Genomic DNA, 25004 nt, shown 5'->3' on the forward strand with positions numbered 1-25004 from the left:
ATTAATAGACAAGTTTGTTGCCATATTAATAGACAAGTTTGTTGACCATATTAATAGACAAGTTTGTTGCCATATTAATAGACAAGTTTGTTGCCATATTAATAGACAAGTTTGTTGCCATATTAACAGACAAGTTTGCTGCCATATTAATAGACAAGTTTGTTGCCATATTAATAGACAAGTTTGTTGCCATATTAATAGACAAGTTTGTTGCCATATTAATAGACAAATTTGTTGCCATATTAACAGAATTTTTTTTGCTATACTAACAGACAAGTTTGTTGCCAAATAATAGACAAGTTTGTTGCCATATTAATAAACAAATTTGTTGCCATATTAACAGAAAAGTTTTCTGTCACATTAATAGACAAGTTTGTTGAGACATTAATAGACAAATTTGTTGCCATATTAATAGACAAGTTTGTTGCCGAAAAGGAAGGGAAAGGAGGGGAGGAGGAGGTAGGAAAGAGGTGCAGGGTTTGGGTTTGATGGTCGGACCAAATAGTTTCTACTTTTTTCAATGACGTTCTGCCCCCAGGAACAACTGTTGGTGAACCTTGAGCATTACTGTGCTGTCTGTCCCTTTTATCCAAGTATTACCTTGATGAATGTCCCTTTTATCCACATATGACTGTTCTGTCTGTCCCTTTTATCCAGGTCTTACTGTGATGACTGTCTCTTTTATCCAGAAATTACTGTGGTGACTGTTCCATTAATCCAGTATTACTCTTCTGTCTGTCCCTTTTATCAGGTATTACTGTGGTGACTGTTCTTTTATCAAGGTATTATTGTGGTGAGTGGCCATATCTAAACATTACTGTGGTGACTGTCCCTTTTGTCAAATATTAATGTGCTGTCTCACACCTTTAAATAGGTATTTAACAGTGACTGTCCCTTTATTCAGGTAATACTGTACTGTCTGTCCCTTTTCTCCAGGTATTACTAAGGTATTGTCCCTTTATCAGATATTCTGTCTGTCTGTCCCCTTTAACAGGTATTATTCTGCTGTCTGTCCCTATTCCAGATATTACTGTACTGTTGTCCTTTCATCCAGACATTATAGAGTGACTGTCCTTACATCCACTTATTACTGGTGACTATCCCTTTTATCAGTTGTTACTGTGCTGTCTGACACCTTTAAACCAGGGCGCCCTTCCTGTCTGTACCAGCTGTCAGATATAGCTACCTGTGGCTGACTCTCTGTTCTATCCAGTTATTACAGTAACATTGCCCTGTTTATGCAGGTATTACTGTGGTGACTGTACCTTTTACGAGTATTACTGTGCTGTCTGTCCATTTTTCACATTACTGTGGTGGCTCTCATATATCCAGATATTACTTTGGTGACTGTACCTTTACCCCAGTTACTGCTGGCACTGTCTGAACTTTAAATCCAGGCCATTGCTGTGGTGACTGTACTTTTGTCAGATGTTTCTGTGATCACTGGCCCTTTTATTCAGGTATTGCTGTTCTCTCTGTCACCTTTAACCAGGTATTACTGTGCTGTCTGTCCCTTTTATCTAGGTATTTAATGTAGTGACTGTCACTTTTATCCAAATACTACAGTGGTGGCTGTCCACATTTATCCAGATGTGCTGTGGTGGCTGTCCATTTTATCAGGCCATTACTGTAACTTGGTGACTGAAAAAGCATTTTCAACAATATATTTTATGGTCTCAGTACATGAAATGAGATTATTTACCACATAAGTTACAAAGAGGTGGTAGGGAGGAGGAGGGTTACAGGTTTGAAACCTACCCTATCATCTAAGTTGAGTCAAGAGGACGGTCTCATTGCCAAATTTTGTCCTAAAGATCTGTAAAGGGTTCAGTTTATATAGCGCACAAATATACAAACAAATAAACAAACATTCACTTCTACACACACACACATACTGCTCTCTGTGTTGCATGTTGTCTTGTTTTTGTTTTGTTGTTTATTCTTCATTATTTCATTTGAAACATTCAGCAACGAACACAACCATAAAACAGAAATGTGGGACAGAAACTAGCATGAGAATTTATTAGCAAGAACTGCTTCAATGTACATTTCTGATATGCAACTTAGATAGCAACAAAAAAAGAAGTAATTAAATACATGAATAATTAAATGATAGAAGTTCTTGATAAGTCTTGGGAAAAAGAGAAACTGGGAAGAGAAAGCAATGAGAGACAACAGATTGTTATTTTAGGAAAGTTAATATCAGAGGAGGAGGGCAACTGTGAAAAGAGCGTAGTATTGGCGTTTTGTTTTTTCAACGTTTTGTAAACGACAGGAAATTTTTGTAACAAATTGTGTAAAAATTCTTGAGAATGTTCAGAAGATTTGTGGAAATATGTAGTTTAAAAAGGGTGACATTTTTTTGTCCGGATCTCGATCTGAGGAGAACGTTTGTTTCCAAATCCGAAGGTCAAGGCTGAAAGATGATCTGCCGAACTTTCCTTTCATCTGGGCAGGTTTAATGTTCGCTGGAAACAATGACTCAGCATTAAGTTGCAGCCTCTTCTTGTCAAGAATCTAATATACTGAATGTACGAATGTATAACCCCTAACTTACTTTTTTATTGAAGCTTGATTCCCTTCTGCTTTGTAGTTACATCAGTGATGAACTAACTGTATCTGAAAACACAAAATTCATATTTTCCAGGATGAAACAAACCTGGAAAGCAGCCTTAAGCGCATGGGTGCAGCCAAAAGCTGTGATTGTTACCAGAGAATCGTCATCACTGCTTTCGTGGACACCACATTACAAATGAATGTCTAGACAGCGAAGCATCAGCAAGCATTCTTTTTTTTTTTTTTTGTTCTGCAGTCTTCATCTGGGAAGAACGGGTTTTTAAATCCACCCACATCTAACTGTGGAGTGTTATCATCAAGGAATGGACGCCACATTACAGAGGGCAAAAGTAAAATAAAAAAATTGTTTCCTTTCACATTATCCACATGTACCCCGACATGAATTTATCTAGTCTTTATATTTGGTTCTTTGCTTTAAACACCAAATCCCTTCCAATGAATGAGTAGCTTAATATGATAACAGAAAAATTAGGAAGAAGGAAGCTCAGGGAAACTTATTGAGGTTTGTAAATCAAAATAGAAACACCTTGCTTTACAATATTTCAAATATGTTCACACGTCATGAATATTTAAAAGAAAATAGAAATTTCATCCCCTTCAAAGTATTTTCTTTATTTGTCTTTGAAGATAAATAATCCCTTTGTTACTGTTTTGATATTGATATTCACTTAATATTTGTTTTTCCATGATATAAGTACTGTCACTTATTAATGGATTGCTAAGTTTGATTGATATTAATATTAGCCATAATTACTGTAGTTGCTTTCATGTTAAATAATCGAAATGTTTGTATTATAGTTGATGTTCTTTTGCTGTTATTGTCATTTCTAAGAACAATATTACTTCCATTGCTTGCTTTATGCTAATATCTTTGTTCACCACAAGTTCCCCCCACTACGATGATGGCCTCTCGGCTGGATTTGGTATATATTTGCAGCCCAAGATCATCGTAAATCTTAATGAGAAGTGCAAGAACAAGCCAAGAATAAGGACGTGTAAAATGTTTACACGACACATTACGCTGGCCATTATGTCAGCATGTGGACCTTTATTTGGTGTAATTGGGTATCAAAAAGGTAAAAGGCCTGGTAGAGGACACTTCTGGACCCATCAAACCAACTGAGACCTATACTTTGTAAACATCCACAGAACAGGTGAATATACAATGGACAAAGAAAGTATGAAAAATTGTATATATATATATATATATATATATGTGTGTGTGTGTGTGTGTGTAATATATACATAATATACCATATATAATAACAACTATGTAACATACTAAATATATATCCAATATATATGAATATGTATATATATATATGTATAATGTATATATATATAAATATATATATTATATATGTATATATATATATAATATATATATATATATATTATATATATATATATATATATATTATATATATACTAATATATATTTATATATATATTTATATATATATAAATGTATATGTATAGGAGCCTCAATGGCTCAAATTAGGTAGAGCAACACAGCCTCAGACTTCTGCAGAGGGTCATGACAGCGCGGATTCAATTCCGCAGCCCGACTGTGGTAAGAGAAGGCGGACACTTGCTATCCATTAGACACCCCAGGATTATGTATGCCAATCAACGGTTAGGTTTTCTAAAAGCAAATGGGTGTACAGACTAGCCACACACATAAACAAAGCCTCCAGCATCTTCTAAAAAACATAACAGACACCTCACCGCACCTCGAACTGTCGACCTAACCGCCCAGTTCTCGCTGCTGGGAAAAGGGGCTGAGAATCCCAGTACAATACATATACGCATTCGTTACCCTGGGGTCTAAGCAATGTCAGGCAGAAGGCAGCCGACCGAAGGCTACAGCCTACACTGCCAAATCAAAGTCCTTCAAAGGGCGTGATGCTTTGCCCCACATATAAAAATGGAAGAGCACGTTAAAACGAAAGAAGAAGAAAATGTATATGTATGTGTATATATATATATGTATATATATGTATATATATATATATAAAGTATAAAAATTGATAGTGAATATGGCACACGACTGAAGTCCGATGTACAAGACCATACATCAAAAAAAAGAAAAAATCTAAATAAATAAAATAAAATAAACAGTTCTCATGGAAAGATAACATTCATCCGAATACTAAGTCCATTTTTTTAATCAACTAAAAGAGGTGTCCTTTTGTGTGTCTCGAAAATCAATTCGTCATACACCAGTTGTTCGTTCTGCCCCACATCTTCGACAAAACAAATTTATCCTTTGTGATGTGGGAGCTGAGTGTGCAGACGGTAATCTCCCTCACCCCGAATGGTTGATTTGAATGGATGAATAGAAAATATCTAAAATGAAAGCAGGGTAATATCTCAATTAAAGGATATTCATCTTTCATTTAATTCATGCTTATACTATAGTTTGTTTATATATACATACCATTATATACTGTATATATGTATATATGTGTGTATATACATATATATATAGATGTGACTCTTTCACGCAGTTTATTTACTTTAAGTTTTTAGTTTTACATTACGAAAATTGTATAAATATATATAATATATATTTATATACATATATATATCTATATATATATATATATATATATATACATATATATATATACATATATATGACTATTTATCACATCACCATAGTTATATACAATCAAGAAAGCTACAAACGTCCTTTAATATCCAATTCACTCTACCTCAGAGTAATATATTTTTTCATATATGTTACCGAGGAATTACAGATTGATAATGATCCACCGTCCGGCTGGGGTCAAGACCAGCGACGGACGAGAATCAGGACTACAGTATTACACTAACGATCACTGGTTGGTGTGTCACTGTAGTCCTGATTCTCGTCCGTCACTAATTCAACTGCAGACGATGAATATATCAACTAAAACTTAGTTAGTGTCTGTAGTCCTGATTCATGCGTCCGTCGCTGGTTCTGACTTGGGACAGTGGACTTATTATCAACTAAAAATTCCCCTTGATGCTATCTTGTAAAATATATTACTTCGGTAGAGTGAATTGGATGTTAAAAGGACGTTTGTAACTTTCTGATAATATATATATATATATATGTATATATATATGTATACATATATGTATGTAAATATATATTATATATATATATATATATATGTATACATATATGTATATAAATATATATTAACTATATATATATATATATATATAAAGAGTTTTAGGTCGAAATAAATTAGTGCAAAGAACAGAATAATCATTTAATTTGGCAGCTTCTAAATAAGTGATAAAGCACAAGATTCCGCAAATGCTTCGCAGGAAAACTTTAATTGGAATGAAAAAGGACAACAAGACCCAGTTCTCTTTCCTTCACCTTCTTCTGTATTCATTTAATTACTTTTCTATCCATTCGTTTGTATGCTTAATGAAATTCTTCTCTCTTCACTTTCTCCACTTTTGTACATCTGTTATTAGGAAGTTTAATTATAATTTACAACGAACAAAAATCATCAATTCGTTTCCACCTGGATGGAGATTATGGAGATAATTATTCTTGTTAACGATAAAGACGAAAACACCAACAACACTATCACCAGGAATTATGCAAATAATAAAAACACTGCAGCTATGATGATATAAAAAATATATCATTAATGCAAATAATATTATCATACCGAAAAATGATTAAAAATAACAATAACAAATACTATAATAAAAATGTTGGACAAAAGAAGTCCAACGGTATAGAGACAAAAAAAAAAACTTTAGAGTAATAAAAAATTTTCTTTACCTGATTCCATGACGTGTAAACATCTCACTAATTTCTGAAAAAAAAATTACAAAATTCAGATTACCAAAGCTGTCTCTTTCCTTAATGATTGTCTTGATTTATAATATTTATTGTTGTTAAGTGAATTTATTATCTTTATATACTCACTTTAATTTCACGTACACACACATACACACGCACAAACACACACACACACACACACATATATATATATATATATATATATATATGTTTCTATATATATTATATATACTATATCTGTCATATCTAACAATATATAAATGCATAGATTCAAATACATACATATATATATATAGGCTATATATATATATATATATATATAATATATATATATATATATATATATATAGACTCGAAATCTATTATTTATGTTTCTTCTATGATTCAAGGAATAAATAGTTACAATTTCCTCTGAACTAGAAGTCAGTTTCGACGATGCTACACAAACATGAGAAGAAAACATTGGAACTTCACGTGCTTGCGGAGTGCCATTATCTACTTCAAAGTTATGTGTGCAGGTAGTTATTTTTTTTTGTCTTGGATAACATTCTAATAATAACGAGCTGTATCGTCATTCGAAAATTAATCAATAAACCATCTGAAATGATATATCAGTTTCCAAAATTGAAAACAGTGTGTGACTGATCAAAGGCAAAATAAGATCTCTGAATGCTTCGTTTTGCACAGGAGTTCATCGAAATCTTCCTAAAAAGGGTCCTTCCTGATTTCACAGAAGCTCTGTTGCAGACTATATCGAAAAGTAAGATCTAGCCTAAGCCAATTTTATTATTATTACTATTCAGAAAAGTGAACCTATTTGTTGCGGAACAAGCCAGCAGGAATAGTGACGTGAGATTCAAGCTTCAAAATATGGTGTTCATTAGAAAGATGCTGGCACAGATAGTTAAGAAAAAAAAAAATTAACAAACTAATTATTAAGTAGAAAAAATGTATGTATATCATTAAGAAGGTGACGAACCATGAGTATCTCTGAACTTTTCGGATGCAAATTTATAACAATACGGAAGGACACTTTAATTCCGTCTGTTTTTTCCATAAAGGGAAACATTAAATAGGACCATCGTCAAGCAAACCAACAAATTATAAGGAAGGCAGGCTGAGGGCATCACGCTTTTCATGCCTAATATTGGAACAAAATAGAGATAGAATATTTGATTTTATTAAGGCCCAAACGCTGGGACCTATGGTCATTCCAGCGCGAAAAGAGATTGAGGTATAAGGTTTTTGAAGGTTGTTGACAGGGAGGAAAATATCTCTTGGTTTGTTAGGAGGTGGAACAGAGAACATGAATGGAGGTAATGGGAATAAAGGGGTTACAGCAAGGGGACGAAGGGACGCTGCAAAGAACCTCAAATAATGCCTACAGTGCAGCATGGGGATGCACAACAGCACTGCTCCCTCCTACACCCGAGTGCATAATAGTGAGATTCTCTTGCAGTTTCAATGACATGGTATCTCACTTCCTCAATTTTCCCAAGCTGATAACACCCGCACTCTGAGATATGGTCCTGATCATTTTAATGGAATTCATCATTTTCAGGACAAGGCCCCCTATAAAAGCTTTCCTCAATTGTTTCAGCACCGAGACAATCGATTGCAACATCGACTGCAATGAGGCGATCGTTCTGACAACAATTACCCGGCTTGGCTGCCCCCGCTGCCTGTGGCCGCCTCCAGGTTTGTCATTCTCGGAAATATGTCAATTTTGTGTTTATTACCTCCAGTTAGTTCATTTTATAAAGATCCCTGAAACTGTAAAATAAATTAAGCTTCTATAAGGAAAGAGTCAGTCTACACTTGGCACAGAAGCATTGTCTCAGCGGACATTTTCAGCATACAAGAAAGCGTCACGTTGTTCTTTTTGTGGACTACACAAAAGTTCGCCACATCTAGACCCAAAGAAACAAATCGCCGTTTTTAACTTTGTTTCCCCAGAGCCCTGTTCATTTTCCATAGCCTTTAAACAATTTAACATTATAATTTCATGGTTTACTTCTTATCCCAGGACTTATCAAAAACTTGTTTTCCACCGAATGTAGTCCATCGGTTGCATTTCGTGATCATTACAACTTTACAAACGTTAATCTAACCAGCTTTATCAATGAATGGTGTTAATATGCGTCATATTTTCTTGCTTTCACACTTCTAGATAACTGCTTCTAATTTAGTTGTTTTATGTCGGAACGATTATTTCTAGCTGACTAAGCTGCTATGTGTTTGTAAATGTTAAAGGTTTACCGTATCTACAATGACAAAGAATTGTACAAAGTATGCACACACACACACACACACACATGTATATATATATATATATATAGATATATATATGTAATATATATATATATATATATATACATATACATACTCATATGTGCGTTAGTATGTGTTTTAACAAATTTCACGTGCATGGGCAGTAGTATCTTAGCATTTCATATGCCTTGCACACTACAAGAGCTACAATGTCTCAAAGTAGACCAGGTATAAAACAGCTCTATTGTGCCCACTACCCCTGCGGGTTTTCGGGCAGGACCTCACCACAATGGGAAAAGGTCTTCTGAGCGGCTGCAACTTCGCACAGAACAACTTCTTGGCTCACGACCGGCAGCAGCAGATGCGGGCGGGACGTCAGACAGTGGGCCTCGAGTCGGCGGCAGGAGAACTCCGTCCGTGAGTAGGGACTGGATTTGATTATTATTATTATTATTATTATTATTATTTAGAAGATGAACCTTATTCAAATGGAGCAAGCCCACCAACGGGGCCACTGACTTGAAATTCAATCTTCCAAAGAGTATGGCGTTCATTCGAAAGAAGCAACAGAAGGTAATAAGAAATATAGGAAGGAGAGGTCAGTTAGAAAAACAGATAAATTAACAAATTAACGAATAAATAAAAATATAAGTAAAATATTAAACAAGTTTAGACTTTATTAGAGGGTGAGAATGTGTGCGTCTTCTGGCTTGGACTGGTTCGATTGCACACATCCTCAGGAGACTATTCTCGAATGAACAGACTATACAATTTAGAGCCAGGGCCAAACCACTGTTTTATGTAGGATTATTCACGCTGAGAACAAACTGACAATGAAAGAGTTTGAAAGGTTAATAACGGGAGGAGAAAAATCCCCACAGTTGCCATCAATCAATTGTTAGCACAGGGTGGAAAGTAAGATGGAAGCAAGTGAATATGAACGGAGGTACAGTAACAGGAATGAAAGGGGTTGCAGCTAGAGGCCGAAGGGGACGCTCGCCAGAACGCCGTATGCTGCAGTGTGCCACATGAAGGTGCACTGGCGATTATGTTTCCCCCTGCGGGGACAACCGGCTAGGTTAACTTTGGCTTCGTAAAATTTTTTTACATTGTGTTTTGTTGTTTATTCGAATAAGTCATTTAAGTTAGAATTTCTGATCAAATTTCTTTCTTTATGTGAAAATTTGTACTGAAATGTGTCGTGCTTATGTTAGAGATTTAAAATTTTTATCAAATATATTCTAGACTTTTAAAATTACCATCTTATCAAAACATTATTCAGATCACGTTTGAAAAGAAGGACAGAAAAACTGGTGGCCAGACCCAGATACCTCCAGGGTTATAGTATGTTTTCAGTAAAAATTCCAAGCTTTTGAAAATATGTCTGTGAGAGTTCACATCGCCAACATAACTGTGACTTCTTCCGCTAATGCCCTTCATTAAAATCCTATGTCAAATTAACCTGATAAATATAGAAAGCAAAACGCAAGCAGACATTAAGACGAATTTTTCAATTAGATGGCGCAGCTATCTATTTATTCTTTCCGTTCTTTTATTGTGTCGCTTCTCTTTTCTTACTGTGTTCGTGTTCAATCTCAGGAGCCTGGGTGCGTCCGGGGCGACGCGCCACCTACGACAGCAACGGTTACGTCACCGTGCGACAACGGCGACTTCGGAGCGACGTCTTCGAGATTTGCTGAACGCAGCTGATCGCGGCGTCCTCGTTGTGCTGACCTTGTAGGACGGGCCTGCCTCAACAACAGAACACCATCAACCTCATCTGGGACGATTCCCAGGTTAGAATCCCTACGTCAAATGCCTCAGGTCAGTTGTGGCGTCCACCTGACCCTCCTGGAGTTCCTTTTCTTACTTAAAAGCTATTTTCTTGGCTGAAAGTTTCTGATCTCAGCATATTACTCTTTTTCATGAAATGTCCCCAAATTGCTTCAAATCCCAGCCAAATCTTGTTTTCGAACTCAATGACAAAAGTATTGTATTTTCTGCGAGTACATTTACGCAAAGGCTCAATTATGAGCTGTTCATGTATTCATTTCCTTCTCTTCTTCTCTGCAAGTCTCGTAGAAAAATCAGGGTCATCCCAGCCTTGGCAGCCATTAAGGACCGTCAACGAGCCGGAGGGTCGGCGAAGTACGTGTTAACATTTTTTTCGAAAATACGAGAGCAATGGTCCATTAGCCAATTCAAAGATGGGGTGAACAATAAAAACTCATTCCTTTGTGAAGTAGAGCTATGCTCACAAAATAATTGCACATAGAAATTTGGATCTGATAAAGATTTAAAGAGCATTTTCACTTCTCTATTGAACTGAAGAATTTGCTTTTTCTCCAAGTTTGGTGAAATATTAACACAAAATCTTGTTTTGTTTTCCTATCATAAAAGGAATTGGTCAAATGAAAGGACTTTTCCAAGCGTTATATTCAGATACAAGCATGACTGTCTGATTGTAATTCTTTTTGGGAAAACTGCTCCAGGTTGAATCCAGTTCCAGTATTGTTATGACACAGCTAATTGGCCAGTCAGGAGCAGGGATGGACCCACAGCAAGGAAATTCCTATAGAAAAGATGAGGGCGGTTGTCAAAACACAATAACTCTGTCACTTATGATACATTTAATTTCCAATATGGCAATTTCATCTACGGCTTTTCTTCTCTAATTGTATTTCCGCCTATCCACCATTTTACAATTTCTAAAGTCAACATCATTGTTTCTCATTTAAACAATTAATTTTCAAGTGCATCTATCTTTATTTATACATCTGAAAAATCTCTCTCTCTCTCTCTCTTATGAAAAACATGTAATATATGTATATATATATACATATACATAATAAGTTAAAATGTAATGCTACCATTTTACTAATTCATCAGGTGGTACAGAAATTCATTTGGTCGACAAATCAGGTCGTCTGTGAAATTAGAATCACAGGCACTGGTCACCCTCAGATCTTCCAGGGTAAAAACCTTTGCAGTTCGTGGTCGAGATGCTTTTCTCATCTGGTGTCATACAGTAGCTTTCTATAAAGTCTCCTGTATTACCTCACACCGCCTTTCACTAGCCCCAAATTTTATTGTGGTTTTCGCCTTTATTTTCTCTCCCGTGCGACGGTCAGGTCAGTTCGCCCCAGAGCGACGCCGGCTTCTCCAACTACTCGCAACCGCTTCACAGCAACGACTGTCTGCTGCAAGACAACGAGCGACAGCTCTCACCTTGACTTCTACCAGATGCTCCCACGACTGGGGCGTCTTACGGAGGTCCAAGCAGCACGCTTCCACGGCAAGGACGGGCGACGACCGCGGTCGACGTATCTCAGGCCAGCTGGCCACAACAAAGCATTATTCGCCATTCAGTTAATTTGACAGCATGCAAGAGATGACTCTGGGGCATAATCGGTTCATTAATTTGTTAGTTCCGTCTTGTTTTTCTAACCTTTAGTCTCCTCTTATGTTTCCCCATTGCCTTCTCTTATTTCCTTCAATTGACACCATGTGCTGGAAAGCCTGAATTTCAGTCGTAGCATACAGTGGGCTTGTTCCATATGAATATAGTTCATCACAATATAACAGCAACAACAACAACAATAATATGTATAACAATAATAATAATTGTATTATTATAATAATAATTACTGACATCACTGAAACCATAACTGAAGTCTGCACGGACCTTGGAGACAGAGGCGTGCTTTAGCACAAGGCTGAAGCAGCTTCAGAAACAGACGAAAAGAAGGCAGTCCGTGTATTCAGAGGTCTCAGTGTATTCAGGCACCAACCATGTGAGATTCCAACTCAATAAACGGCCAAAGAAGCGGGAATTAATAGGAAAAAGTATATGTTTTATTCTGGTGTTGTTCATTCCAGGAGTGATAGCACCTCTGTAGCCTATGTTTTTAATGAAGAACTTCTGCTGCTTAAATGAATACCACAGATTGAGGTAATAATTGCAGCGAATGCATTTCTTTTTCTTCCTGAAGGCAAAAGTATCTGAAGAATACGTCCCTTTATTTGTACCCAATCAGAATTTTTTGCTGAGCACATTCATTCTAAGTTGAAGGGATGGTTATTCAGTAATCAAATTGAAAGGATGAGGATTTCCTTTATCTTGAGTTCATGGCATTTCCTCTATAAATCCGTCTTTAAGAAGAAAGTGCTAATAATCCCAGTTCAAAGATAGCCCCCCTACCACAATCCCCATCATTCCACCACGAGACTTCTCCATTTCATGAAAATAGTCAACAACTCGTTGGAAGTTTGTGGGTGTTCTTTCAAGAATCCCCGTCTTGTGATAATCTTTCTTTAATATGAAAACTGTTTCATTTCCTAAGCCTAAGTATATCACTCTGCACCAAATACAACCAACATCACCATTAACCATGCTAATTTTGTGTTTGTTTGATATAAACAGGCAATTTCCTAATGACTTTTTCCTTGTGGGTGAACGCCGATAATTACAACCTCGACAAACCCACTCGTGATTGGAATACTGCTTCCAGTTGTACTGGTACTATATAGAGGACTTCATGCAGAGTATGCCTATACACATGGATACAGCGTAAGTACTGACCGAGCACAGATGCTTGCTGGAAAAGTTGGCGAATGTTTGCAAAATTCAAATAAATATTTTCAAGCCGATTTATTGATAAAGTACTGCGTCATCACAAAATATATGTGAAAAAACTGTGTTTGGGAAATCCGCTAAGAACATGTTTGTGAATGAAAATAATCAACAGCTCATTTAAGTAGGAGCGTCGAGAAAAAGTTATTGTGTCTGGAAATGACACTTTTCGCGTTCTGCCACTAGAGTAAGTAACACTTATACTAACAACCAATAGACCACAACAACGAATAATCATAGCTATCTTCATTGCCAGCATAACCTTGGTTTTTCAGATCATATTTCTCACCAATGTTTGGCCTCCTGCAGCTGGGTATACAAAAGGAGAAGAAGGTTTTCCCTTCCTGCTTACAGAAAACTCCCATCAAAGTGCTTGAGATCATAACATTTCTCATTGTCTTTAGACTCCTGCAACTGAGTAAACAAAAGAAGGTTTTCCCTTCCTGCTCACCCAACCCCCATCAAAGTGCTTCAACAGCAGGTTTTCCCTTTCATAATACACAACTGTGCGTCATGGCCACTACTTTCTGTCTTACAGGGAGGCTGGAGCTGGCACTACCACACGTACAAGGTGACTGCAGTGACACACGGATACGCAGCGTGACGCTCTGAGACAACTGCCATGGAAAAAGGACCAGCCATGGCACTGTCGAATTTCAACGTTGGCTAGATGCCAGATTTCTGCTTCTGATTGGTGATGAATCGCGAGAATAAAGGGTTCATCTTTAGCTCTGTTTTGCCACTCGTCTGGGAATGTAACTTTCTATTGTCACAATAAAGTTCAGCAACCAGTAATCAAAAATAGTACATAAGACAAAGAAAAGTCAAAAGTACATTTTACAATCCAGTAAATTTAGACTATACTCAGAGATAACTTAATTGGGAAATGTTCTAATTCTGTAGGACAGACGGTACGGTTGTTTGTTGCAATGTGCGTGTACCATTGAGGACGTCATGGCACACTTGTCGGCCATCTGTGGATATGATAAGGCTTCACAATACACAGAATAACAAGAACGGTCATGATCTACCCACCTGTGCTGCTCAGGCTTTGGCAGTTAAGCTACTGTGAATGCCAAGACAACCAGACTAGGTGGCTGGAGTGTTTCTAACAGAATTTCAAGAATGCTGCCTAATATTAAGGACGAGGATTGATGCATGATCTAAGATCCACACTCAGCCGATTCCTTCAATGTGAGAAAACATGTTACTTATACATTAAAACAAAAACAAATGGGGATATTACCACATCACAACAAAGAATGTTTGTACATAAAGTGGAAATATTCAGATTCAATTAATAATAATAATAATAATAATAATAATAATAATAATAATAATAATAATAATAATAATAATAATAATAATAATAGAAGTAAATATTATACCGAAACAAAATACAAAATAATACCCAAGTAAAAATGAATAATTAAAAGGATAAAAAATAATAGTGAAATATAATTTAATCTGATAAAGGCTGACACAAGCACTGAAAATTCGGTATTAATAGAGAACTTTGTTGTCATATTAATACAAGTTTGTTTCCATATTAATATACAAATTTGTTGCCATATTAACAGAAAAGTTTTCTGTCCTATTAATGAACAAGTTTGTTGCCATATTAAGACAAATTTTTTGCCGTATTAACAGACAAGTTTGTTGCCATATAAATAGACAAATTTGTTGCCATATTAACAGACAAGTTTGCTGCCATATTAATAGACAAGTTTGTTGAGACATTATTTGACAAATTTGTTGCCTTATTAATAGACAAGTTTGTTGCCATATTAACAGACAAGCTTTTTGCCATATTAACAGACAAGTTTGCTGCCAATAGACAAGTTTGTTGCCACATTAATAGACAAATTTGTTGCCATATTAATAAACAAGTTTGTTGCAAATTTAACAGACAAATTTGTTGCCATATTAACAGAAATTTTTTTGCTATACTAACAGACAAGTTTGTTGCCAAAATAACAGACAAGTTTGTTGCCATATTAATAAACAAATTTGTTGCCATATTAACAGAAAAGTTTTCTGTCACATTAATAGACAAGTTTGTTGAGACATTAATAGACAAATTTGTTGCCATATTAATAGACAAGTTTGTTGCCATATTAACAGACAAATTTGTTGCCATATTAACAGAAAAGTTTGTTGCCATATTAAGGTATGGAATATACTGACAAGGGCCTTTGCCTAAAGCTGACCTGGTGTATGGCAAGTTCGTATTGGGAATAAGAAGTCTGATGTGAACCTCCGCACGTGGACCACTCAACTGAAACTGGAAATTATAGTTGCAATTTCGTTAAAAACTCGGCATTTATACGTAATCAAATAACATATATTTAACTAAAATCGTATTGATCAAGAAAAGAGAATTAAGCTATATAATTCGATTTCAAGGTAGTTTTTATACGTAAATAAAATAAATCCCTGTACGTCAGATGCACTAATGAATAATTACATACTATGCGGAAGAGAGAGAGATTTTTTTTTTCAAAGACGTTGTTAAAAAACAGCTGAAATATTACAAAACATTTCAAACTCAAAATTTTTACTTAAAATAAACAAAATATCTTTACTCAGTTTACCGAATGATTTCAAATTAGCAGATTATGTGGAAGACGATGCATACTGCTTGCATTATCCACAATCTGTTTACACAATACGAAATCATTTTAACATAATCAGTTCAAGTTCACACAACTGATAACTGTTTGCATTCCAGTATATCAATTTTGACCTAATGGAGACGTTCCTTCCATTTTAAATGGAAGGATGTCACTTCATGAACTTTGATATATCCCATTATATATCTTCTGGGGCCATTTTTCGCATATCTGTGAAAGTTATTTAAAATGTCTACCAAATTACTAGGTAATTTTTTTTATTGTATGAGTTCTTTTTGACACTGCTGGTCCCATTCTGAATTTTTAGGACGAATTTTTTATTTTGTAGTTTTTGCTATCGATTCTTAATATTCTATATACAAATCTATTTTTGGTTTTGCTATTTTATTCAATGGAAAATTGGTTCATATCGATTGTCCAGTTTTACTCTGCTTTTTCAGAAGTTCTTCAGCACTTACTACTAGTAGTAGCTGACTCGGCTGACTGCGCTGAGTCCAGAAGTCCACACCAGGTCTCTTAAGCCCCTGAAAACGTGTCACACTTACAGACTACTCTAGACCTAAGTTCATGATGGTATAAGGCCGACTTGGATTGGACTATAGAATTCAGACCAAAGGCCAAGCGCTGGAACCTATGAGGTCATTCAGCGCTGAGAGAAGAAATTGACAATAAGAAGGTTTGAAAGGTGTAACAGGAGGAAAACCTCGCAGTAACAATTGCTAGAGAGGGTGGGTTGTCAGATCGAAGAAAGAGAATGTGAACGGAGTCACAGTAAAAGGAACTGGGCCCAAGGGACACTGCAAAGAACCTTTAAGTAATAAGGCCGACTTAATCTTAACCATGGTATATAGAATCCTCGCCAGTGTTCAGAAACTAGGTGGTTCCAGGGCCTATTCTGTTCCATGTATAAAACAGGTATAAAATGTGCCCGAGTTTCTTCGGCGCAATCGACTTTTCTGTACAGCCACCGATATAATGCTGTATGAGCCGCGGGCCATGAAAATTTAACCACAGCCCGGTGGTGGCCTATCCTATATCGTTGCCAGAAGCACGATTATGGCCAACATTAACCTTGAATAAAATAGAAACTACTGAGGGTATAGAGGGCTGCAATTTGGTATGTATGTTTGATGATTGGAGGGTGGATGATCAACATATCAATTTGCAGCCCTCTAGCCTCAGTAGTTTTTAAGATCTGAGGGCGGACAGAAAAACGCGGACGGACAGAAAAATTAAATATAACATTTTTAGGTTTCCTTAATACCACAGTATAAACAATTAAGAATGAACATTATAATAAAAGTACAAAAAATTGGGAATCAGTATTTCTGGTTCACGCAAGCGACGCGAGATGATCCCGTGGGGGGTTGGGGGGATTGTCGAAAGTAAGTCTGTTCTACACAGCCAGGATCCACTATAACTTAGTGGATCCTGCTTACTGCCTTCGGTTTCTTCGTACCCAGCTGTCCAACTTCTTGAACTTTACCCGGCTCCTATTTTCTCCGGAAGCTGAAGACCAAATCATTTTAACGAAGTGCCTCACTGTCATCACAGAATGACTGTATAATAACAAAAACTAAAGTTGAATTAGAAGAAAATAGCTTCCGTTTCCCGCAACGGACGGAAGTGGCTCCTCTTTTAGTGTCAGATAAAAAAAAGTCTGTCATGTTTTGCTCTCTCTCTCTCGCTCCTCTCAAACTCTCTTGATTTTTCATTTGTTTTGAGTGTTTTTCTTTTCACCGTCCTTAATTTCATACACTTTGAGTAGCATTTTACACTTTCACTATGTATTCTAGGTTTACTCTACCACACACGCTCTCTCTCTCTCTCTCTCTCTCTCTCTCTCTCTCTCTCTTTCTCTCTTTACAAACACACACAATATATATATATATATATATATATATATATATATATATATATATATATATATATATATATATATATATATATATATATATATACTGTATATATATATATATATATATATATATATATATATATATATATATATATATATATATATATATATATATATATCCTTTGCACTGTACATTAAAAGCGTTAAATCTCCGGGTAAATAGATACAAATGAGCAAAACAAAATGCAACTGTTTTAATGACGCATCGTCACTTTTTTTTTTTTTGTCGCATGAACGGACGTTTCTGAAATAGACTAGACGAGTATCCTGTGTGATTTTCTCATAGTTCGTATCCATCTAGCATGAGTAGCTCAAAACGTATGGCGCCAGAATTCTTTTATCGGTTGTTTCCGAAGAGAGAGAGAGAGAGAGAGAGAGAGAGAGAGAGAGAGAGAGAGAATTTCTCCACGATTAAAACAAGAAAGGCCGGGAGACACCGCTTCCGATTTCAAACATCCGGTTCCTTCCCTTGTGTAAATCGTTCCGAACTTCTGAATAAACTTGACCGCTTCTCACTGAGACCTCATTCGTGTCCCAGCATTCGGACACAGCTGAAACCATAGGCAAGGCTCTTCATTTTCAGGCCCCATATCAGTCGAACTTGATTCACCGACGTCGTACCATCAGGTCCACCGTTCGTTCCGAATTACCCCTCTCGATGTCTCTGTTCGCAACAAAAGCACTCTTGGTCGTTCTGGTCTCTTGTGCCCTGCGCCATGAGGGAATCGAAGGGTCGCCTGTCGCGAACGGAACGGGAAGTCTAGTGTTCGGGCAACAATTACAGCCGTTCGAGCAACCTCAGTTCAAACAACAGCGGCAGGAGCTGAACGTCATCGGATGCAAGCCTATACTCCAGCCGGTTTTGATCGTTAGTCAACTCAGCCCGGACGACGACCTGGCCGACCTCACCTTCTACCCGAAAATTGCGGCCATGAATTTGTGCAATGAACATTACGGCTTCTGCGGGACGGCCACACTGGGACGCATCACGGGCGTCTGCCGTCCCGTCCCGGGAAGGGTGGCAGAGAAGATCTTTCTGGTGAACGTTTTTGGAGAGACGGGAATCCAGACTCGAACGGCGAAAGTATTCGAACACACAGAGTGCAGGTGCGAGAAAATAATGGGATAAGATGGTCTAATACCTTGCTGTAATATCTAGGCTAATTCTTTGTGAGGCGCCCAAGATCACTAAAAGCCATTTCGCATTGTGAAAGAACTATCGGTGACGGGAGACATATCAATAATGCCGTGGAATTGAAGGGTGAAAAGAAAAAAATCAAGTGTAAGACCGAAACACCCAAACAGCACCCGAATCACAAACAGTCGAGAATCAAAACATTCAGCAAGAGGTTAAAGACCAAAAAGGGTGAATGCTTTACTTACTCAGTACGTGGGATGGTTCGTTCCGAAAGCACCAAATACGAACATAATGCAGTGTACATAGTATTGGTTGTGTTACTTTCTATTAGATTTTGAAATATAATGTAATGCATTATATGCTTACATCTTTCACCCCTTTTGAAAATTTTATTATCCTAAACATGACATGGCCACATGGCACTTTTTTGGGGGGGAAAGGGGCAGTTTATTCGAGGGGAGCGCAAAGCTAAATTATGTGTATATGTATGTATGCATGTATGAATATATATGTCTATATATACATATTGAAATTCCGTTCTATATATATGTATGTATAGTTATATCAGACATGCCCATATAAATAAGAAATGGGAGGAACGGGCATCTCCACCCTATATAAACAATAATGGGTTTGCTAGGAGGACTTTTGAATACACAGGAACGTTAAATGCGATAGCCAACCTTCAAGAATCGGTATCTGATAACTAATGCCCTAACCTGGGAATTTGATGGTAGCCCAATTATAACACATACATGTACACACACATACACACACACATATATATATATATATATATATATATATATATATATACATGGATATAAATATTTACTTTAACTTACCACAGCGAACTGAACATTCAGGGCAGCATTCCCCTGGGAATATCATCATGTCGGCGAAAAGACTTCCGAACGAGTTCCTGCTTCGTTATGGGTACCAACATCACTACTTCGCTGATACTTTGGATCATCATCCAAGCCCCTAAATTCGAATGAGGCAAGGCCGAAAGGAGATGGGCTAGGGTGTTGTGAGATGCGGGTGTGGATGGGAGGGCTGTGTGGGTGATCGAAACATAACGTCATCACTAACACTCACAAAATTCCAATGACAACTGTCCTTCTTACGGTAGTTCCACCCGCCCAATAAGCTCAGAGTTGTTAAGTTGCCAATTTGTTATTTGTGACAAATTCAAGCCGTATGGATGATTTCGCGCGAGTTTCAGTCAAGTAGCGAAATAAACAGACTCAAATAAGGATTATACGTATAATAATAATATGGTTCACCAACACTCAAAGGGTATGATTTACGAAGTTCGTTAGGTTCCGGCTTCGCCCAGAGATCAACGGGCGATCATCTTTGGAACAGGATCCAAGTACAGTAAAGTCAGTAATATAAACATTTCCTTCGTATTTGTACCTGTTTCTACTATTTTCCCAAGATTTCTCTCTCTCTCTCTCTCTCTTCTCTCTCTCTCTCTCTCTCTCTCTCTCTCTCTCTCTCTCTCTCTCTCTCTCTCTCTCTCTCATACACTATTGTATAGGTTCGAACACTGATCAAGGAAGGTGTACTTCTCAAGAACAAATTCCTTAGGTTGTAAGTTGTTCGATATTGAAAGGGTATTTGTGTCTAAATGCTATCAGCTTTATATATATACAGGTATATATATATATATATATATATATATATATATATATATATATATATATATATATATGTGTGTGTGTGTGTGTGTGTGTGTGTGTGTGTGTATGTGTGTGTGTGTGTCATACGTTGGCCTAGAAAAAGCAATGTGGAGTGTTGAGAAGCCACGGCATATATAGATGATAATTTTGTCGAGAGCGATAAAAAGTTTTATAATGAATCAAAGCTCTTTATAATATGTGGACGGCAGAGTAATTGGTTAAGTGCAAAACTGGTTGGTCAACACAGTAGATGCATATGCAAAGCTGTTGGTTAATAAGATGAACTTTGAATGAAATGTATGATGGCCGATGTTTGCAGAAGAGGAGCAATTCTTTAGGTACAGTTAAGAGAAACTCGGGTAACTCTATAAAGAGCTTGAGAGTGTTTGCAAGACAAGAGAGTCGAGAGATAGTGTGAGCTAGACTGAGGTTTCGTAGGTAATGAAAATTAGGAAGATGGAGTAATTAAGCTTATTATGAATGGCGGAAGACTGGGAGTGGTTCATCTGTACAGGTATTTAGGAGTAAATATAACAGAGGATGAGAGAAGAGGTGAAACAGATTAGGTGAGGTAAGAAAGGTAGCCGGGAGGCAGATTCCCGAGATGTATACTAGTACTAGTATTGCACCAGGCCCGGTGTTTTTGCCATGCCCCTAGAGGTTAGGTTAGATTAGTGTTCTGGAAGTAATCTGGGTGTGGGAAACACAATGAGATTATTTTTAAAAAATTCTATGGTTAGTATTTAAGACATGGCGCTGCGCTTTTTAAGGGAAAAAGCACCGGTACTCGGTTACATCTCTGGAAAATGCAGCCGGGAGTGTTAAAAAGAGTGGGGGAAAAGAATGGTTGTCCGTGGAAGCCAAAATGGCAATGAAAGATGAGACTGTTGAACCAATTCTCCTGTTTGGAAGTGAACTGCAAATATTAAATATAACAGAAAGAAAAAATTCTTTAAACTTCTAAGGTGAACTGTTTGCATAGTGTATGTGACATGAGAAGACTAGAAGGGGGTAAGAAATGACGAAATCTGTAAAAATGTTTCAAATATTAACGCAGGTGAAAGGATGGAGACTAGTTTGAGAGGGTTTGATTATGTGAAAAGACTGTAATTTATGGGCAAAATGGAACCAAATAACAAAATATGTCGACGGGTGACATAACACAGCAAAATATGCTCAGTATATGCGACTTACCAAATGTATACAATGAAAAAATCTATTCAGGGCACCTAGTGGACAAACTGTTTCCATTTGGTACATTAGGAGGTTGAAGCTTGGAGAGATACCAATAGCTGATGGGATCACAACTCATATGGTGTTACTGAAACTTTGAGTGGCTGACAATGATGTGTAAGGTATGCCTGGATGATGGAAAGGCTCCGACGGAATGTGTGAGAGGAATAATTATTCCTTTGTATAAGTGTAAATGTGATAAAGAGGACAAAAGAATATTAGGGGCCTAACACTACTTAGTATACCAAGAAAGGTCAGTGGTGGGATTTTGAGAGAAAAAGACAAATAGGAATGATACAAGAAGAAAACAGTGCATGTTTATACAATGAAGAGGATGTGTGGATAAAAGTTTTGTTATGAAATAGTAATGTGAACATCCTGAAAGAAAATGAAAAAAGCCTGCAGATGGCACACAAACATTGGTCATGAATGGAGTGTGGAACAGTAGATATTTGCAGATGATACAGTGCTCATTTTGGACAGAGAAATGGCAGACACTAGTAGAAGAGTTTGAAGGTGCTTGCTAGAGGAGGAAGTTGAGAGTAACGAGACTAGAATAAGGTTGTGATGAAAAACAAGAACGAGGATGAAAGAGCAATGAATGTAATATGAACTGTAGAGAAATACAAACAGTTGATTCATAAACGTGTTTAAGAGGTAATGAAATACATAATTGCAGGATGTGAGAAGCATAAATCACAGAATAGCTGGAGAAAGGGAGGTAGCAGGTGTTTAATTAGGAAAAGTGGAATGAGTGGCGGGATTGTTGAGCTCACTCTCCTTTATGGAAGTGAAGTGTGGGTGTTTAGTGATGATGAGGGAGAAAAATTTGAAGCATCAGGTAGACTGACTTATCTACAGTTATGCCCCAGTTTAACCAGCCACCAAACAAACGTGGCGCTTGCTGGTGGTATGTCAAGGAGCACTTGAAATCGACGAACTGTCCGCTTGAGTTGCACAACACTTGTAACAGAAAAAGATTGTTGAGGCGTCCATCCTTCAGGTATCAGGCAAAAATAAATATATGAGGCGGCGTTATGCTCCTTTAACGGTGTGACTTCTTGAAAAGCAGTGGAAATTTCTCGTATGGCAAATGAGCGCAGGCGCAGATCAGACCTTCGTATACTGCCTTGTATAATATATTTTTTTATTATGCTCGTGTCTTCATTGAATGTAAAGCTCTCTTCAAAACTAATCAGATAAAGATTATACTTTTCATCAGTAATTCTATCTATTTATTAGACATGATGCGCAATAAATTATCTGCGTTTGCGTATGTAAATAAGTTTTAAAACTAAATATGTCTTAATTGAGTGAAACGATTCCTCTGTTTGTGTTAACTTGCTCCGCAGATGAACTTTACTTGAACATCCTAAAAAAAATCATTCTGTAGTTTTCTGTTATATTAAAAGTAGAGAAACTGAAAGAAAATTAGCATATGACCACGTGCTAAGTTATCATGCTTTTTCTCGTGCACGTTCCGTTAAGGGCAGGACACTGACATAATTTAGGTGCTTGTTTAATCATGCAACTTTCTCTTGGAATTAATGAGAAAAAAACAAGGATTTTTCAGTTCAAAAGATTCAAATTTCTCTTCTTCGCATGTACAAGTAGGTCTATGTACTTTAAAACTAAGTATATTAAAGAATAACTTCTCAGGAATCAGTAGACACTTGTCTTTTTTAAAACCAAGCATATTAAAAATGAACTTCTAAAGAATCTATCATAATTTTTCAAAGAAGCCACATCATGAAGCAACAGGTAAAATTCCGCTTACAATATAAATAAAAGCACACCTTCAGAGTCAACATAAATATGTAGCCTTGTACCGCATACTTTTTTTCTTTTAACTTCACTTGAACGCGTTGGCAAACCCGCTTTGGCATGAAGCCTACGCCCAAGATGATGTCATTATGACGTCACGCGGAACCGCACTCTAGAACTTGAATAATGGGAAGGAGAATATTGAACTCTAGAAGTTTCTAGTGTCGGAGGAGGAGGGTAAGGGGAAGGGTGGGGGAGATGAGAGACTCTCTGAAATCGTAATTTGAAGCTAATCTACATCTTATTAATTTATGAATACTATTATCCCCAGAACATAAAATTGAGGAGAATGAGTAGCAGGTGTGGATGTGTACTAGCCGCTGTTATTGCTATGCAACAAACACTAGGGCATTCTTCCTCTTCAATAGTGCGTACACGCTTGCTTTCCTTCAGTTTTTTTGATGGTTTGTGTGAATTGGGTTTATGTTCTTGTGAATTTTTTTTCGTTGAATTATTCTTTTACTACTGATAACAAAGAGCATTTTATATCTTTAGTTTTAGGAGTATATAATGCTCATTGTCACTTATCACTGACTTCACTTTAAAAAGAGAAACGGCGTTCTACAAATATTGTCTGTTGACATGCAAAGCAATATCAGATAAATAGATAAATAAATAAATAAATAGATTAATAAGTAAATAAGTAAGTATATGAATACACAAATATGTAGATAAATAATTAAAGAAAAATAAAACTTAACAATAATAATAATAATAATAATAATAATAATAATAATAATAATAATAATAATAATAATAATTCATAAAAATCTCATAATAGCATGAGTCACTAAAATGTCGAAGAAATCCACAATGGTGTAGGTGTAAATATACATTAAAAATATATACACAAAGCGAGAGCTTTCGAGAACCTACTCGACTGAGGTTCTTGGAAGCTCTCGAATTGTATATATATATATTTTTATATATATTTACACCTACGTCATTGTGGGTTTCTTCACCGATAATAATAATAATAATAATAATAATAATGTGGAACAGACAAATAAAAACATTCTCAATAAGGAAGCACAACAACGAGGTGGCAGCCAAATAAAGCAACGCCTCTGTTCATGTCAACATCTCGGCAGAAGAAGAAGAGAAAGACCTCACTCTTCGGACAGAAATATCTTCCCTTTTCGAGACGGGCCTTGTGAGTCAGGCGGCCGTCATCGGTATTTGGAGGGAAATTTTACTCATTAGCTTATTGCTTAACGAGCGACCTATATTACCTGGGTATGTCTTATAAGGCTGTTGATTGTATGAAATCACGATTGC

General features: G+C 36.6%; 1 long non-coding RNA gene across 1 annotated transcript in view; it reads right to left on the reverse strand.

Moving 5' to 3' along the window:
• The window catches only part of LOC136841797 (uncharacterized), a 136112-nt gene that overhangs the window by 25689 nt on the left and 85419 nt on the right, over positions 1–25004 (reverse strand). The window contains exon 2 of the long non-coding RNA XR_010854086.1: positions 6371–6404. This is a non-coding gene — a long non-coding RNA (uncharacterized lncRNA). The remainder of the gene's footprint in view (positions 1–6370; positions 6405–25004) is intronic.

Source organism: Macrobrachium rosenbergii, chromosome 9 (assembly GCF_040412425.1).
Source record: "Macrobrachium rosenbergii isolate ZJJX-2024 chromosome 9, ASM4041242v1, whole genome shotgun sequence".
NCBI lineage: Eukaryota > Metazoa > Arthropoda > Malacostraca > Decapoda > Palaemonidae > Macrobrachium > Macrobrachium rosenbergii.